Here is a 6,596-nt window from a genome sequence, read left to right as displayed (position 1 = left end):
ACAGCTGAACGCGCTAACCATTGCGCCACGGAGGGTCAAAAATTTAATGTTCGTCAGTTATTTTGGAAAAACTCTGAATTTTACGTTACATCTAAGACCTCAAAACACCGCTCCCGGATGGGCTCGAACCACCAACCTTTCGGTTAACAGCCGACGGCGCTAACCATTGCGCAACGGAAGACCAAAGATTAAATGTTCGTCAGGTATTGTGGAAAAACTTTGGATTTTTACGTTACATTTGATATCTCACAACACCGCTCCCGGGTGGGCTCGATCCACCAACGTTTTGGTTAACAGCCGAACGCGCTAACCGAAAATTAAAAGCCCAAAAATTAAATGGTCGTCAGGTATTGTGGAAAAACTTTGACTTTTTACGTCACATCTGAGACCTCACAACACCGCTCCCGGATAGGCTCGAACCACCAACCTTTCGGTTAACAGCTGAACGCGCTAACCATTGCGCCACGGAAGCTCAAAAATTTAATGTTCGTCAGTTATTGTGGAAAAACTCTGAATTTTACGTTACATCTAAGACCTCAAAACACCGCTCCCGGATGGGCTCGAACCACAAACCTTTCGGTTAACAGCCGACGGCGCTAACCATTGCGCAACGGAAGCCCAAAGATTAAATGGTCGTCAGGTATTGTGGAAAAACTTTGGCTTTTTACGTTACATTTGAGACTTCACAACAACACTCCTGGGTGGGCTCGAACCACCAAACTTTTGGTTAACATCCGAACGAGCTAAGCATGGAGCCAAGAAAGCTCAGAAATGAAATGGTCGTCAGGTATTGTGGAAAAACTTTGACTTTTTACGTCAGATCTGAGACCTTACAACACCGCTCCCGGATGGGCTCGAACCACAAACCTTTTGAATAACAGCTGAACGCGCTAACCATTGCGCCACGGAAGCTCAAAAATTAAATGTTCGTCAGATATTGTGGAAAAACTCTGAATTTTACGTTACATCTAAAGGTCCGTCCACACTATGGCTTTTTTTCGCGTCGCAAGCTACGTAACGCTCGCGCGCGCGGTACGTCACTTCGCTCGGATCGTTTACACTACTGAAATTCGCGCCAAAGCCATGCTCGCAAGGTCTTGCAAACCTCGCGAAAATCTTTGGCGTGTCAAAGATTTTCGCAAGGATTGCAGCCTCGCAGCCAATCAGAGGTCTCCTGGTTGGCGCAGACGCCGTGTATTCGAGATATTTTCACGAAAACAAATATGTCTCCAGTTAATAGGCCTAGTGTTTCTCGTAAACGAGTGGAAATCAACAACTATTTTCGTTTTTATTAATAATAATAGAAATTAATAGAAATTGCACGAGAAGAAGGATATGGGTTCGCGAAGTTTTTGCAGAGAGAAAGAGTTGGTAATTACCATCATTTAATTCCAAAACTTCAGTTATATAAAGAGCTTTATGATGATTCCCTATATGTTCAATATTGTTGACTAACCCCCTTCTCAGTTTGATTATTTATTAAGGTCTAAAGTTAACCCGGATATAATATTCAGCCAATGAAGCTCTCGGATATGCTGCGAAGTTTGTCAAAACGATGGCGTATACCTTAGCGAATTTCTATAGTGTAAACGATCCGTGCGAAGAGACGTACCGCGCGCGCGAGCGTTACGTAGCTTGCGACGCGAAAAAAAGCCATAGTGTGGACTAACCTTAAGACCTCACATCACCGCTCCCGGATGGGCTCGAACCACCAACTTTACGGTTAACAGCCGAACGCGCTAACCATTGCGCCACGGAAGCCCAAAAATTAAATGGTCGTCAGGTATTGTGGAAAAACTTTGGCATTTTACGTTACATTTGAGATCCCACAACACCGCTCCCGGGTGGGCTCGAACCATAAAACTATTGGTTAACAGCTGAACACGCTAACCATTGAGCCACGCAAGCTCAGAAATTAAATGGTTGTCACGTATTGTGGAAAGGTTTTGACATTTTACGCTACATCTGAGACCGCAAACACCTCTCCCGGGTGTGCTCGAACCACCAAACCTTTGGTTAACATCCGAACGAGCTAACCATGGAGCCAAGAAAGCTCAGAAATGAAATGGTCGTCAGGTATAGTGGAGAAACTTTGACTTTTTACGTCACATCTGAGACCTCACAACACCGCTCCCGAATGGGCTCGAACCACCAACCTTTCGGTTAACAGCCGAACGCGCTAACCATTGCGCCACGGAAGCCCAAAAATTAAAAGGTCGTCAGGTATTGTGGAAAAACTTTGACATTTTACGTCACATTTGAGATCCCACAACACCGCTCCCAGGTGGGCTCGAACCACCAACCTATTGGTTTACAGCCGAACGCGCTAACCATTGAGCCACGGAAGCTCAGAAATTAAATGGTTGTCACGTTATGTGGAAAAACTTTGACTTTTTACGTCACATCTGAGACCTTACAACACCGCTCCCGGATGGGCTCGAACCACAAACCTTTTGAATAACAGCTGAACGCGCTAACCATTGCGCCACGGAAGCGCAAAAATTAAATGTTCGTCAGTTATTTTTAAAAACTCTGAATTTTACGTTACATCTAATACCTCAAAACACCGCTCCCGGATGGGCTCGAACCACCAACCTTTCGGTTAACAGCCGACGGCGCTAACCATTGCGCAACGGAAGCCCAAAGATTAAATGTTCGTCAGGTATTGTGGAAAAACTTACGATTTTTACGTTACATCTGAGACCTCACAACACCGCTCACGGATGGGCTCGAACCACCAACCTTTCGGTTAACAGCCGAACGCGCTAACCATTGCGCCACGGAAGCCCAAAAATTAAATGGTCGTCAGGTATTGTGGAAAAACTCTGAATTTTACGTTACATCTAAGACCTCAAAACACCGTTCCCGGATGGGCTCGAACCACCAACCTTTCGGTTAACAGCTGAACGCGCTAACCATTGCGCCACGGAAGCCCAAAAATTAAATGGTCGTCAGGTATTGTGGAAAAACTTTGGCATTTTACATTACATTTGAGATCCCACAACACCGCTCCCGGGTTGGCTCGAACCACCAACCTTTCGGTTAACAGCCGAACGCGCCAAACATTGCGACACGGAAGCCCAAGATTAAATGGTCGTCAGGTATTGTGGAAAAACCCTGACTTTTTACGTCACATCTGAGACCTCACAACACCGCTCCCGGATGGGCTCGAACCACAAACCTTTTGGTTAACATCCGATTGCGCTAACCATGGAGCCAAGGAAGCTCAGAAATGAAATGGTCGTCAGGTATTGTGGAAAAACATCGACTTTTTACGTCACATCTGAGACCTTGCAACACCGCTCCCGGATGGGCTCGAACCACAAACCTTTTGAATAACAGCTGAACGCGCTAACCATTGCGCCACGGAAGCCCAAAAATTAAATGTTCGTCAGTTATTTTTAAAAAACTCTGAATTTTACGTTACATCTAAGACCTCAAAACACCGCTCCCGGATGGGCTCGAACCACCAACCTTTCGGTTAACAGCCGACGGCGCTAACCATTGCGCAACGGAAGCCCAAACATTAAATGTTCGTCAGGTATTGTGGAAAAACTTTGGATTTTTACGTTACATTTGAGATCTCACAACACCGCTCCCGGGTGGGCTCGATCCACCAACGTTTTGGTTAACAGCCGAACGCGCTAACCGAAAATTAAAAGCCCAAAAATTAAATGGTCGTCAGGTATTGTGGAAAAACTTTGACTTTTTACGTCACATCTGAGACCTCACAACACCGCTCCCGGATAGGCTCGAACCACCAACCTTTCGGTTAACAGCTGAACGCGCTAACCATTGCGCCACGGAAGCTCAAAAATTTAATGTTCGTCAGTTATTGTGGAAAAACTTCGGCTTTTTACGTTACATTTGAGATCCCACAACACCGCTCCCGGGTGGGCTCGAAACACAAACCTATTGGTTTACAGCCAAACGCGCTAACCATTGAGCCACGGAAGCTCAGAAATTAAATGGTTGTCACGTTATGTGGAAAAGTTTTGACTTTTTACGCTACTTCTGAGACCCCACAACACCACTTCCGGGTGGGCTCGAACCACCAGCCTCTCGGTTAACAGCCGAACGCGCTAACCATTGCGCCACGGAAGCCCAAAAATCAAATGGTCGTCAGGTATTGTGGAAAAACTTTGACTTTTTACGTCACATCTGAGACCTCACAACACCATTCCCGGATGGGCTCGAACCACAAACCTTTTGGTTAACATCCGAACGCGCTAACCATGGAGCCAAGGAATCTCAGAAATGAAATGGTCGTCAGTTATTGTGGAAATACATCGACTTTTTACGTCACGTCTGAGACCTTTCAACACCGCTCCCGGATGGGCTCGAACCACCAACCTTTCGGTTAACAGCCGACGGCGCTAACCATTGCGCCACGGAAGCCCAAAAATTAAATGTTCGTCAGGTATTGTGGAAAAACTTTGGATTTTTACGTTACATTTGAGATCTCACAACACCGCTCCCGGGTGGGCTCGATCCACCAACGTTTTGGTTAACAGCCGAACGCGCTAACCGAAAATTAAAAGCCCTAAAATTAAATGGTCGTCAGGTATTGTGGAAAAACTTTGACTTTTTACGTCACATCTGAGACCTCACAACACCGCTCCCGGATAGGCTCGAACCACCAACCTTTCGGTTAACAGCTGAACGCGCTAACCATTGCGCCACGGAAGCTCAAAAATTTAATGTTCGTCAGTTATTTTGGAAAAACTCTGAATTTTACGTTACATCTAAGACCTCAAAACACCGCTCCCGGATGGGCTCGAACCACAAACCTTTCGGTTAACAGAAGACGGCGCTAACCATTGCGCAACGGAAGCCCAAAGATTAAATGGTCGTCAGGTATTGTGGAAAAACTTTGGCTTTTTACGTTACATTTGAGACTTCACAACAACACTCCTGGGTGGGCTCGAACCACCAAACTTTTGGTTAACATCCGAACGAGCTAAGCATGGAGCCAAGAAAGCTCAGAAATGAAATGGTCGTCAGGTATTGTGGAAAAACTCTGAATTTTACGTTACATCTATGACCTCACATCACCGCTCCCGGATGGGCTCGAACAACCAACTTTACGGTTAACAGCCGAACGCGCTAACCATTGCGCCACGGAAGCCCAAAAATTAAATGGTCGTCAGGTATTGTGGAAAAACTTTGGCTTTTTACGTTACATTTGAGATCCCACAACACCGCTCCCGGGTGGGCTCGAACCATAAAACTATTGGTTAACAGCTGAACACGCTAACCATTGAGCCACGCAAGCTCAGAAATTAAATGGTTGTCACATATTGTGGAAAGGTTTTGACATTTTACGCTACATCTGAGACCGCAAACACCTCTCCCGGGTGTGCTCGAACCACCAAACTTTTGGTTAACATCCGAACGAGCTAACCATGGAGCCCAGAAAGCTCAGAAATGAAATGGTCGTCAGGTATAGTGGAGAAACTTTGACTTTTTACGTCACATCTGAGACCTCACAACACCGCTCCCGAATGGGCTCGAACCACCAACCTTTCGGTTAACAGCCGAACGCGCTAACCATTGCGCCACGGAAGCCCAAAAATTAAAAGGTCGTCAGGTATTGTGGAAAAACTTTGACATTTTACGTCACATTTGAGATCCCACAACACCGCTCCCAGGTGGGCTCGAACCACCAACCTATTGGTTTACAGCCGAACGCGCTAACCATTGAGCCACGGAAGCTCAGAAATTAAATGGTTGTCACGTTATGTGGAAAAACTTTGACTTTTTACGTCACATCTGAGACCTTACAACACCGCTCCCGGATGGGCTCGAACCACAAACCTTTTGAATAACAGCTGAACGCGCTAACCATTGCGCCACGGAAGCCCAAAAATTAAATGTTCGTCAGTTATTTTTAAAAAACTCTGAATTTTACGTTACATCTAAGACCTCAAAACACCGCTCCCGGATGGGCTCGAACCACCAACCTTTCGGTTAAAAGCCGACGGCGCTAACCATTGCGCAAAGGAAGCCCAAAGATTAAATGTTCGTCAGGTATTGTGGAAAAACTTTGGATTTTTACGTTACATTTGAGATCTCACAACACCGCTCCCGGGTGGGCTCGATCCACCAACGGTTTGGTTAACAGCCGAACGCGCTAACCGAAAATTAAAAGCCCAAAAATTAAATGGTCGTCAAGTATTGTGGAAAAACTTTGACTTTTTACGTCACATCTGAGATCTCACAACACCGCTCCCGAATGGGCTCGAACCACCAACCTTTCGGTTAACAGCCGAACGCGCTAACCATTGCGCCACGGAAGCCCAAAAATTAAAAGGTCGTCAGGTATTGTGGAAAAACTTTGACATTTTACGTCACATTTGAGATCCCACAACACCGCTCCCAGGTGGGCTCGAACCACCAACATATTGGTTTACAGCCGAACGCGCTAACCATTGAGCCACGGAAGCTCAGAAATTAAATGGTTGTCACGTTATGTGGAAAAACTTTGACTTTTTACGTCACATCTGAGACCTTACAACACCGCTCCCGGATGGGCTCGAACCACAAACCTTTTGAATAACAGCTGAACGCGCTAACCATTGCGCCACGGAAGCGCA

The 6,596-nt window shown here is 46.0% G+C and overlaps 2 non-coding genes across 2 annotated transcripts; both read right to left on the bottom strand.

The window, feature by feature from the left end:
- Positions 1-2,275: 2,275 nt before the first annotated feature.
- On the bottom strand, positions 2,276-2,348 carry TRNAY-GUA (transfer RNA tyrosine (anticodon GUA)). Its single transcript has one exon. It is a non-coding gene; the product is annotated as a tRNA-Tyr (tRNA).
- A 3,294-nt stretch (positions 2,349-5,642) lies between these two features.
- On the bottom strand, positions 5,643-5,715 carry TRNAY-GUA (transfer RNA tyrosine (anticodon GUA)). The gene has a single exon. It is a non-coding gene; the product is annotated as a tRNA-Tyr (tRNA).
- Between the last annotated feature and the right edge of the window lie 881 nt (positions 5,716-6,596).

The sequence above is a fragment of the Phalangium opilio genome, unplaced genomic scaffold, assembly GCF_054372755.1.
Source record: "Phalangium opilio isolate 3A_F unplaced genomic scaffold, DU_Popi_V2 ptg000019l_1, whole genome shotgun sequence".
NCBI lineage: Eukaryota > Metazoa > Arthropoda > Arachnida > Opiliones > Phalangiidae > Phalangium > Phalangium opilio.
This window is presented reverse-complemented; position numbering and strand designations above follow the sequence as displayed.